The 13,302-nt window shown below is 41.4% G+C and overlaps 1 protein-coding gene across 1 annotated transcript in view; it reads left to right on the forward strand.

Moving 5' to 3' along the window:
- Positions 1-13,302, forward strand: part of LOC136884398 (proton channel OtopLc-like) — a 136,059-nt gene that overhangs the window by 82,290 nt on the left and 40,467 nt on the right. The gene's annotated exons all lie outside the window — the stretch shown is intronic.

The raw sequence follows: 13,302 nt of genomic DNA on the forward strand, positions 1-13,302 counted from the left end.
TTTAAAGTTTCAATATTGGTTTGAAAATGGAAATACAAGTATCTTTCATGCAACTCTTTGTTTGTTGCAACCAATGAAATTCGTAGATGCGCGCGCCGAACGCGTCAGCTGTTTGTCTTCCTACACATTACTCAAATAAGAGTATCGCTTTCGGTGGAAATTAAATCTCAATATTATCGACACTAAAGCGACACGCCACCGCACAGGGAAGTGTAGCTTTGATTAAGGTAGAGGAGGGTAAGTGTGCGCACTTAATGTTTAAGCCCTTATAAGATTGCATTCCATAAATATGTTTGTAACTTTAATACATATTTTGGTAGAAGGGAACATGAAGAATATTTATATATTTTTAAAATAATATACAGTGATAATGATTTATTGTGACACGCGAGTTTACACAACTTTACGTATGCGAACACTTAGACGACATATGCGGGTAAGTGTGCGCAGGCTGTAGTCTAAGTGTGCGCATTTGTTTTCTCATTACATTTCCTTTCATTTCACTCAGTCACAATTAATTATAACAACTTTTCAACAATGATCACAAAGAAATCCTCCATGTCCTCCATATCAAGTGCACAACTCATGCCACCATTCCCCAAATTCACTGCATCGTACCCAATCATCGTCTTCACATGATTCTTGAGATTGTTCACCTCTGGATGTGCGAGGCCTATATGTTAGCTTTTGTGAAGATGAATGTTTTGGACGGACACCTTCATATTGTTTACCATCTCTTGCAATTTTAGGTATCTGAGAATTTCTTTTTGCAAGTTGTTTTTCAGTTCTTGCTTTCATCCTTTCTTCCTGTTCCTTAACATTTTGTTCCTCCTCAAGGCTATTCTCATAAGGAGACGATGTTAAAATCTGAGATTTCTGACCATTCCTTTTCCTTTTGTTGTTATTTTCACACTTAGGTAGCGGTGAATGTTTGTGATTGGTAAATACTTTATTACTTTGTGACTCCTGGTTTGTCGTTCATTACTACTTCCTCTCATTATTTTTTTGTCTCCATCTTCGTCCTGCTGATCATCACTTACTGACTGATCAACATGTTCACCCCGTAAGGTCGAAATAGATAATTACAAGATGAGGCACCGTAAACTGAGCTTCCCATATCAGCAGCCATGTGGCGGCTCGAATTAGGTGCGCACACTTGCCCGGCTGTTAATTTCTTTTGTTTGATTCACAATAGATGGCACTAGTGATACTATTTTTAAATGTGAATGATGGAATCCTAACCAACATTAATAGCATACTTCACAGCATTTAAGTCAAACAGGTGCCGTTATTATGGGCAACTCAGGGGCTTATTTTACTTCATTAAAATATTATAGTACGTTTCGCGAAAAATAATGTCTTGCCTTTTCTGAATTATGATCGTACAGATAACTCATCCAAGTTGCTGATACCACCTTATATGTAATACATGACCACACTCCACTACCTTATAGCGTTGTTATGGTGAATGTAATCTAGCTGTAAATAGCTTCGACGAAGGGAAGATGAAACAATAGTAATGTGTAACCGAATGTGTTGGAGATCGTAGGTTCGAAACCCATCATCGGCAGCCCTCAAGATTGTTTTTGTAGCTTCCCTATTTTTACACCAGGAAAATACTAGGGCTGTTATGGCCACGGCTGTTTTTCCCCAGTCGTCCTCTTTAAACAATCTCATAGTTGCCGAAAACTTATCTGAATTAGCGCGACGATTATATATACAAACCATATACAACCTACTTTTTAGTTTTCACTATTACCGTATGTGTGCTTACTTGGCAGTAAATATAAGTGGATCACTCCCGACTGATGTATGTGACAGCCCTCTGATGACTGAGAGACAAGTCATTCTGACATGTATGTAGTTGAAGTGCCCGATAATTCTATGGAAATTACCCCATGTATAATAAAACATATCGGTTGCCAAGAATTGTATTCCAGTTGGCAGTCACGGGACTGTCCCTTTGTCAGTCTCAAGAAACAAGTCTCTTGAAAAGCGAAATCTTATTTTAAGCTCTACCTCCCCGAACATTTCAAATGAGTTGCTGCGATTTCGCAGCGGGCGATCCACAGAGAGGCCGTCGGACTAACGTTTCTTCCCGGAATCGTCTCATTATATGTTTCATGGTACAAAACCTCTGACTGTGATTCACTCCTCTCATTTGAGGTTAAACAGTGTTCTCGGTAGTGTTAAAACATGGCCGGTTGAACATCGGTTTTAGACAGTGTCTAAGTGATAAATAACGTCTCTCCAATGCGGCATCCATACTTAGGCATTATTTAACCGTAGACATCATCTAAACACCGTTTCTGCAATCGGCCCAGAAGAGTATACAGTACTGCCTTACAGTAACGTTTGGTGGTTTGCCGATACAGCCAGGCGTCCGACTATTTAATTTAACCTGTGGTCTTCATACTCCATCAAACAGGGCTTGAGTCTAAACTAGTGGAGAGAGGTAGGGAGAAGAATCTAGGGAGCCGCCTCTATGATTTTTGTACAAGTTGTTTTACGTCGCACCGACACCGAGAAGTCTTTGGCGACGATGGGATAGGAAAGGGTTAGGAGTGGGAAGGAAGCGGCCGTGGCCTTAATTAAGGCACAGCTCCAGCATTTGCCTGGTGTGAAAATTGGAAACCACGGAAAACCATCTTCAGGGCTGCCGACAGTGGGGTTCGAACCCACTAAATTCTCCCGAATACTGGATACTGGCTACACTTAAGCGAATGCCGCTATCGAGCGTGGTGTAAGATCGAAAGCTGACGTGACATTCCATGTTAAGGAAACAGTATTGCTCTTATGACAACAAGGTTGCCATATCGAACAGCTCTGCTCAGCAAAATGATGGCACGTAAATTTGTGAAATTCCGTATTTAAGTTCAAGATAAAAAAGGGAAAGAATTATGGACTCAAGGGGACTGGAATTTTGGAGGGAGCTTGTTATGGTTCGAATCGAGCCGAGTCGGACCGATGCACGGTGCACAGAACCTCTGCGCCTCGGTTTGCAGGCGTGAGATTTTGGGCGTTTGGTTAAACGGCGGTACATAGATTGATGAAACTCGGTTTTTAAATTCAAGATAACAGGTAGAAGAAACCAAGTTGAAAATTATATTCATGAACTCCAAGCGTTAGTTTGTGGTGCTGGCGGTTAGAGGGGCTCATTTTAATGTTAACAGCATAACGGGGAAATTGAGAAATATAAATTTATGAAACTCAGTTTTTATCTTGATCATAAAAAGGGGGAAGAGGATAATCTGCAATTTAAGCACAGTTTCATTTTGTTTGTTCCTCAGCCTCATCTATAAAGTAACATGTCAAAGAAAGAAATCGCACACGTAGGCAAATTAATCACATGAAACTCATAAAACACAAGACATATTCGCACTGATACAAGAACTAGAAACATACACAACACATACATAGTCGACTTCTTTACAGCAGTAATACGCTGTCAGGATTCACACAGTAACAGATTGCGCGTTACATGTGCCAGAGCAGAACAGGAGGAAAATGAAGACTGTTCCCATCACTGCACTTCGTCCCTATGAATGTATTTATAAAATAGAAAAGTTTCCGTAATTATTTCAATAACGCACGGGCAAAATATCCCTCGTCCTTTTTTCTTTCTTTCATAGACTAATACATTACTAGGACCCGGATTCATATGCACTAAAAACTCCGAAAATATGCACTAAACATAAAACAAAATACACTTACCAGACGCATTATTTAATTTTAATTCAGTATTAAATTGACAAAGATGGTTAATTCCATGCAAAATGATGCATGTCAGTAGGTTTCAACAGTGTTTCAATGTGTTCAGGAGTCAATAACTTTCTGTTGTCGGCCAGAATTAATTTATACGCTGAAAATGATCGTTCTACGTCGACGGGTGTAAGTGGGTAATACTTGAACAATGGCACTGACTGCTCGGAACGTTCTTCTGGCAAAATCTTTAGACATTTTCCAGTTTAATCTGGTGAAACACTGCAGTAGACGAAGAGCAAGTTAACAGACGATCGCACTTGTTTAAGCAAACCTGGGGAGGACCTGTAAAGAGAAGGAAATAGCTATTGTCAGCATCCGTCTACCTGCTTGTATTGCGACACTGAAAGATTTTTCCTTGATCAGGGAAGAGTTCTTATGTTACCAACAGGTGTATAACATACAGAGTTCATTAGATTTTTCATTTCGTTCAGAAATCTTAGATAACCGATCACACATAAGAGAAAAATATGTCTGTATACGCACTTACTATGCATTTGTATTTGCGTATATGCATTCTTTTTAATATCTGGACCCTATACATTACATACAATCTATATATATAAAAGCAGCAAGTCGGGTTGGAGCGATGTATATATAAATATTTAAAAATGAAAAAAGACGTGAATTAATGAGGCACTACGAGAAATATCAGAAATTTGAAACTTGTACGGGAGTAGCTGATGACCCCAAGATATGGCCAGAAAGTGCGTCTTATCGTACAATCCGTTTTTCGATGTGATGTACCGTTTAGCAGCAGTTATTCTGTAAATGATGGTTAACATCCTTATACTTCCGTATGACGACTATATTCTTTCATTGACGTCGATTTGTAGCAATCTAGAAAGGGTTTGTCTGCCATTGGTATTAAATACATTGCAAATCCATAGTGACTGTCAGAAGGAGGGCTTCTGCTATTGTTTTCAGTCCTCCTAACACCGACTTTGACAGGCAGTAAGAATGGAGTCGTCCTCCAACTCCTGTGCACTATTTTAATTTATAATTCCCTTCTCGATTCGACTAGCAGAACTCTAGGGAGCGTGCAATTTTTTTCAAAACTATTTTAGCCGATCCTGTTTGTCAGTAGGCAAGGGTGCCTTCCATTATAAACAAATTGACCCATCGAAAATGTGACTGACGATAGGCATAGTGGCCTGCTATTATAATGGAATCTCACCAACTCGGTGTGACTGGCAGGAAGCTGACTGGCATTAGAAAATGCGGCTGCCATTATAAAGATAAGAACACAACTCACTTTTGAGTGGCAGTAAGGAAAGTCCTTGCAAATATAATAAAAGTTCCTCAACTGTAATCTATCTGAAAGTAGGAATTGGGGTCTGCTATTGTAATGAAACCTCCCCAAATCGATTTTAGCCGCGCACTAGGCAATGGGTCTGCCGTTAAATGAAAATTACCTTCTTCGTTGTGAATTGCGGTAAAGAAGTAAACGCAATTCCGCAAATCACACTTTCATAGGAAACAACGTCTGTGGATTTCACAATACTGATTCTCGGATAAAACCAAGACAAACCCAATTTAAAAATCTTATTCACTTCATATGCACTAATTTCCTTCGATATCCGTATAAATGTAGAGTGCCGTAGCGAAGCACGGGTACATTTGCTAGTATTTTATAATATTCCTTAATCACGAGGAATTAGCGATATCTCAGACCGGCTCCATTCACTCCTTGTAATTCCATAAGAGCAATGCTGTCTTCAGATTCTCAGTACTGTAAGCGAGAAAGGAAGTTCTTCCACTCCCATTCAGAACTAATATACTTTCACGGAAACACAAATGCTGAAAAAAGGACACAGTCTAGTAATGGAACCACTACACCTTAATCATTTTTATCGGTTTCACTTTCATCACAGACTGTCACCTTTGTCATTAAACATTTTTTCCTCTGGTAAAAGTATTTTGTTCTCCAAGAAATAGTGGTGAAACTGGATGCAACTGAAATGTTTGCAAACACACTACACCTTTCATAGTCTCAGTTGCTTGTATCCTTGGCCCACTGTAAATTAAGCATTGGAAATATTCGATCTGTGTTAGCTTTATGACTTGGACTACGAAAGAATAATTCGTATTTATGGCAAAATAACACTTAATAAAACTTTCAGAACTCAACTGACGCACAGACACAGACATAAACATAAAGTGGCGGTCAAGTTGATAACTAAGCAGCGCGTGAAATTTAAGTCATGTATCTAAACCCACCAAAAGAGGACATTTGTTAAGTTATTCGAAAATCCGGCCGGACGCTTTTCGTGCTGTTAAAAGGAGAACATATGGCATCCCTAGTCCTGGGTTTGATTCCCGGAAGGATCGGGTTAATTTGGCTGGCACAAGGACTGGGTGTATGTGCCGTCTCCTATGGACGTGCACCTGGCGAGACGAACTTACCCGCACGTTACTTCATTACTACTTTACTTGCACGAACCCATTTGTTATTTCTTTGGCACTAGATGTCTCTGTCAGAGGAGCCTCGCCTGCTAGTTTCAGGTAACTTTGTCCCTGATATTTACTTGGCAATAGATGAAGTGCTAAATTGTTGTTCGTATGTCGTATTAATATTGTACGAGGGCTAGTCAATAAGTATCTGCAATCAATGTTTATATTTTATTAAAAAAGAGTACACACTTTTTATTTATACTTTTCAACATAGTACGTTTCAATACACATGGTCCGCCGTTTCACGAGTTTTCTGCTAAGTATGCACGCTTCCTTCACCTGTTGATCGGAGGACAGAGCGTTTTAAAGTGGAGCAAACACGGGGCGACATCGGGACTGTACTGGCAGGATGTTCCAACGCTACTGACCTGGTATACACAGATGACGAAGACTGGTTGTCATGATTACAATGGAGTCGTAATTTCAGCCCCGAAACATATCAATGTTTTAAAAGTTCCTTATTATTATTATTATTCTTTTCTTCATGGGGCCTCTAAATATTAGTTCCTAATTAGCGTCGACCTCTAAGGTCCTTTGCTACCATGCTTTTCCTTCATTCCCACCTAGACATACCTGCTCCCTTCACAAAGCTGTAGGTTGTTCTTATTGGGTCTTCTTGGATTTTTTCTCTCTCTTCACCTGGTAGTCCTAGAGTGGAGAGTCTGATTCTCCCCAGAGCCTCACATTCGAGAAGTATGTGTTCAGCTGATTTCCCTGCTTCATTGCATTTCCTACACATGTTGTCTCTTATTACTCCAATTCTATGCTGGTGTTTTTTCAGATGTCACTGCCCTGTCAACAGTCCTACTACCCATCTTATATTTTCTCTGCTGAGTTTCAACAGTTCTTTAGTATGATTCTCGGTTGGTCCTTTTATCAGTTCCTTAACAAGCCTGCATTCTGGAGTATTTTACCAGTTGCCCATTTGTTTCTTTTGTACCCATTTTCCTATGTAGTGTTGGGTTTGTCCATAGGAAATCCAGCATACAGGTTCTGGGCCTACAAAATGTGTATCTGCCGTTTCATTTCCTTCTATACCTGCATGCCCTGGTACCCATATTATTTTGACAATGTTGTACTTTGAGAGCTTTAGGAGAAGTGAATGGCAATACCAAACAAGTCTGTATATTATCCGGACTGTCTCTGGTGCCTTAATGGTCGCTTGGCTGTCCGTAAAAATGAAAATGTTCTTATTCCTATAGTTCATCTTCAGAATTTCTTCAAGACATGTTTTGATAGCTATCACTTCCGCTTGAAAGACTGTAGTGTGTTTGTTCAGGCTCATCTGGGCTGATCTCTCAGGTCTTCCCCCGTTGATCCCTCCTCTTGTGCCATCCCCAGTCTTGGAGCCATCAGTCCACCACACTATATGTTCTTTTTCAGTATTCCATTTGCTGATGTCCCAGTCTTGTCTTTTTATTATCTGGGTCTCAAACGGTTTTTAAAAGTTGTACTTTGGTATCATATGATCTGAAGGCATGTGTAGAACTACCTCTGTTATTACTCTGTTAATTTTACAGTGTCGTGGATTGGGTCTTTGTGTATTCCAGTGCTGTGATTGTGCCAGTCTATATGAACTCATTGTAGCCTGTCCATTTATGAAATTGCATAGTGATGAGAGGTGTAGTAAAGTATTTAAAAAGTTTTCACTCGCTTTAGATCCCTTTTCGCGTTATCACTTACGTATGTCTCTTTACTTCAAAAAATAGGACTAGATAGTCCTCGGGATTTCTTATAATAATATGGGGCTAAACAGCAACTGAATTTAGCGCCTTCTTCTTCGTTCTTCTTTGAGTAATTCAGTCTACTGACTGCGATCAGTCTTCTCCGACTGTGCAGTACGTTATTTTTTATTCTAAATTTTCTATAAACACATTCCTATATCTGAGTCTATGACACATCCAAGAAAGTTGTCTCTTCCTAATCTGACTCTTTTCTTGGACAATGTTCAATACCTTAGTGTTGGTCTTCTCCACCCAACTTACCCGTTGAAGTCGACGCCAACACCACATCTCAAAGGCTTCTAGCCTCTTAATATCACTCTTGGTTAACATCCTGGCCTCAACACAATACAGCGCAATATACCAAGCGAGAGATTTAATTATTATTTTACGTAAGGTGAGGGACATTGCTTTCTGACATACAAGGAACTGTTTATCTCTAAAGGCTCGCTTTCCTATTCGTGTTTTTCTGTTATGATCTGGCCAAGGTATTTGAACTGTGCTACTTGTTGTACAGACTCACCACTGATCATCACGAGCAATGAGCGTGGGTTCTGTGACGATTTATTGCAACAACGTATAGGTTGATTAAGATTCCTTGACAAGACGTTCAAGGAGAAAAGAGCTGGGACCAATTGGAGGTTAGTGGATGTAATAAGAAGAAGAAAAAAAATTAATCAAAACAGTATATTGTTTCTACAAAGGAAATCAATTTTAAATTTTACAACTCAATTTTGTAACCTGACACACACAAAAGAAAACACTCATCGTGAATGACGTACATTAGAATAGAATCCCTAGACCATTTACAAATTATAATATTTGACTAATCAAATGAACGCGGTAACCTATAAAGCCTCGGAAAATATGGACACAAATTTCCAAAAAGGTAAACAAAGAGAGAAGAAAGGCACGGGAAGGACCAAGGACGGGGATCACAATGATGGGAGTCGCCTGAGTATAAACATTGCCAAATGCAGGAACAGTTTTATGTGATAAGTTGTACCGTCCAGGCCACAAGTTCAATCACTCACCAACTCTTGAAATAGGATATTACTCAATGTTCATTTGTTAAGAAAAAATATCACTCATATCATACTTAAAAGAAAACCGGCCACAACAATGAAGATAACTCCAAAATCCATAGGAGGAGAATAATAGTGGTAATTATAAAATAAATACTCTGTTGCTCACCCAATGCAGCAAATAAAAGAAGTGGAGCTTCCCAGCAAATACTGGGAAGTCCTCAGACGACCCTCCAACCACACTCGGAATCAGTGCTGGACTGAAGACCGAGTATGTGGGGGAAGCCTTTATACCGCTGCAGAACGTTCCGGAAAAAAGTACACAAAACGTCGAGAAATATCGGACACTGACGTAGCAGATGACGTAACGCAGAGGAGACTCAGTGTGTAGTTAGCAATTCACCAGGACGGATGCACGGCGCGGCAGCAGAGAAGGTCCAAGGCCGGTTAGATGAGTGAAGTATCGGCGAGTATATGAACATAGATGAAGTTCCAGATGACGGTAGCCGAAAATAGGTGAGTGATCGTTACAGTTCCTTCTAAACATTGTTTAATTAATATGAATTTTCATACCAAATTCCTTAGATTTTTCATTCCGCTTTAGCAACATTTTGGATAAAGTTATTGGACTATCCACAACTATCAGGTGTATACATAAGTTTTTGCGGTAAAGAACACACGTCATTTTCAAGGAAAATTCCTTTTTTGTTTATTCAAAGTATTGGCCATCGGCTTCTACACACTTCGCCCATCTTTCAGGTAAATTATGAATACCATGCCAGAAAAACTGCTTGTCTTTTGCGGCAAACCATTCGTCGAGCCATTTTCCAATTTCCTCGAAATTGCTGAAGTCCTGCTCTGCGAGCGCGTGACCCATTGATGCGAAGAGGTAATAAGTCAGATGGCGCCAGGTCGGGGCAGTACGGCAGGTGCGTGCGATTTCAAGGTGTCTTTCACTGGTTTCGCTGTGTGAGGCGGCGCATTGTCGTGTAACAAAATAACTTTGCCATGTCTTCTTGCCCATTCCGGTCGTCTTTCGATCAGTGCGTGATTTAAATGAATCATTTGTCGGCAATAGCGTTGTGCATTAACGGTTTCGCCGGGCTTCAAGAGTTCAACAGTTCATGATACACAACACCACTCTAGTTCCACCACGTTTAAATTGTCGAAACCGTGTTCTAATCTATGGACCGTGTTCACATGTTTCTACCAGCAAACGATGACTTCCCACGACCTTTTTCTTTTGATTGAATAAGAAAAGCAACGTGTGCCGCAGGTGTTCTTTTTCTTTTTTGTTAGTTGCTTTACGTCGCACCGACACAGATAGGTCTTATGGCGAGGATGGGATAGGAAAGGCCTAGGAGTTGGAAGGAAGCTGCCGTGGCCTTAATTAAGGTACAGCCCCAGCATTTGCCTGTTGTGAAAATGGGAAACCACGGAAAACCATCTTAAGGGCTGCCGACAGTGGGATTCGAACCCACTACCTCCCGGATGCAAGCTCAGAACCGCGCGCCACTGACCGCACGGCCAACTCGCCCGGTAAGCGTTCTTTTTCAGGCACAAACGTAGACATGATCACTGAACGATACAACACAGACGCTAGTGTTTGGCGGATTCAACTTGTGTGTGTTGGTAGGTTAATGTCAGACGAACACACTGACCTATGTGTCAAATTCATACGCTGCATACTGTTCGCTGGCGCCATCTCTTAGCGAAACCGGAAAAGACTTGTACATACACCTGGTATATCTTGATCATCGGCAAATTTCATGGTTTGCATTAGAGGTGTGAGAAACAGTTATTTTTGTGTAACTGCTACACCTGCCACTGCTACAATAAAGTAACTGTGAAATGTAACAGTTAAAAATAACGTCCAGCGTTACTCACCTTTTAATGGTCACAGTCTGGTCACGGCTTCAACCTTGTCTCGTAACAGGTGGTGGTGGTGGTGGTGATTATTGTTTTAAGAGGAAGTACACCTAGGCAACCATCTTCTATATAACACTAATCAGAGGGAAAGAATGGAAGGGAACCGACACTTCGAAAAATGAAGATATCGGCCAAAGGAAGACAAGGGCCGCGAAGGGCGTGAAAATGAAAGACTCCCTAGCCCTCGCAAACCTAATAGCGTCGGGGTCGGAAAAGAACAAAAGTTGACCAAGAGAGGTCGGATAGGATAGATGAAAGTGAGGAGCCTGGCACAAGTAGGTGGAAGCAATGCCAGAACTCAGCTAAAGGCCCCGTGGTCGCCAATCCACGCTCCAAAGTTCAGAGCCCCTGGGGCCTCTTTTAGTAGCCTCTTACGACAGGCAGGGGATACCGTGGGTGTTATTCTACCGCCCCCACCCACAGGCGGATGTCTCGTAACAGCTGTGAATAAAGTTCCATTCATTCACTCGCACATGCGCGCACGCATCACTACACTGTTCAAAGTCGGTGCAGCAAAGTTAACGAGAGGCAGACAACGGTTGAAATGAGAAGACAACATAGCTTCTTTTCTGAAATCTAGAGGAGTGAGTTTGACAATGCCCCGATCAAGGATAGAAGACAAGAAAACATGATGATCTGTCTGCCAAACCTCGACACGAACCGGTACAAGAGGACCGATTAAGTAAAATGAAGTAATGTTAGCTATAATATCAGTATGGAAGTGGTTTTCTGTGGTTTCCCACTTTTCTTCCGGGCAAACGCCGGGATGGTCCCCAACTTAAGGCCACGGCCGCTTCCTTCCTTCTTCCTTGTTTATCCCTTCCGATCTTCTCATCCCCCCGCAAGGGCCCTGTTCAGCACAGCAGGTGAGGCGACCTGGGCGAGTTATTGGTCATCCTCCCCAGTTGTATCCCCCGACCCAGAGTCTGAAGCTCCAGCACACTGCCCTTGAAGCGGTAGAGGTGGGATCCCTCGCTGAGTCGGAGGGAAAAACCGACCCTGGAGTGTAAATAGATAAAAAGAAGAAAAAGTATGCGGGTGAGATGTCAGAGACAACGATTACCCCTGAGCAGTTGAATATGTCATAACAGTTTACACTTTAGTCACCAGATGTCAGCAGCAACTTAAACTAATACACTATAGTGTATCTGAGAGCCTCCGTGGCTCAGACGGCAGCGCGTAAACCTCTCAATGCTGGATACCGTGGTTCAAATCTCGCTCACTCTATGTGAGATTTGTGCTGGGGAGGCGGGACAGGTTTTTCTCCGGGTACTCCGGTTTTCCTTGTCATATTTCATTCGAGCAACACTATCCAATATCATTTCATAGCATCTATCAGTCATTGTCCGACTCGTTGGCTGAATGGTCAGCGTACTGGCCTTCGGTTCAGAGGGTCCCGAGTTCGATTCGCGGCCGGGCCGGGGATTTCAACCTTCATTGGTTAATTCCAATGGCCCGGGGGCTGGGTGTTCGTGCTGTCCCCAACATCCCTGCAACGCACACATCACACATAACACTATCCTCCACCACAATAACACGCAGTTACCTACACACGGCAGATATCGGAGGGTCTGCCTTACAAGGGCTGCACTCGGCTAGAAATAGCCACACGAAAAATAAAAAAATCAGTCATTAATAAATCACTTCGGGAGGGGCGAGCCCTTCGTACTAGTAGCGTATACAGTATATGATTCATTCTTTACATCCCTGGCCCGGTCAAAGACTGGAAAACAGGTTGTAAGTTTTCATTTTCATTTGACTTAAAGCACTCTCCTACCAAAGCGCTCTCACTTTGGAAGACATGCGTACTATCTGAACTCTGAAGGTCACATTCTGTTTCTGTAAGCTGCCACTAGTAACAGTTAGTGCTGGGGACGGAGCGGAGCAGTTTTTGTGACGTCATCACCCGGTATAGGGCTCTCTAAAGACTAGGTATGCTCGCCCGCCATTATGGTTCATTCCTGCGCTACGTTGCTAAGGCAGTTGACCGCCCTAGTCTTGTATATCCCTCTCAATCATGTAATAATAATAATAATAATAAAAACCGATTTATTAGTAAGCTATTTTTTCCTAATATTTCTCCAGTGAGAGTGCATGCCTAGTTTGTTTCTTAAAACGCAAATTATCAACAACCTTGCTTTTACAATCTCCGCCTCGAGTAAAATTTACACAATAATGTACGAAATATACTAATACGATCTCTCAACACGACTCACCTTACTAAATTTCGAAGGGCTGCAACATTGGTTAACTTGCTCAGGCAACACATTAAAAAATATATTTAAGTAACATTTTACAAATTTACTGTATAGGCTACCCTTTTATTACAGTATTTACAAAACAATAACATTCAATTCCTTGTTTACAATTTTCTCTTCTTTTCCGAAGCTGTCCCGTACATTTTATCTCGT

Source organism: Anabrus simplex, chromosome 12 (assembly GCF_040414725.1).
Source record: "Anabrus simplex isolate iqAnaSimp1 chromosome 12, ASM4041472v1, whole genome shotgun sequence".
Taxonomy (NCBI): Eukaryota; Metazoa; Arthropoda; class Insecta; order Orthoptera; family Tettigoniidae; genus Anabrus; species Anabrus simplex.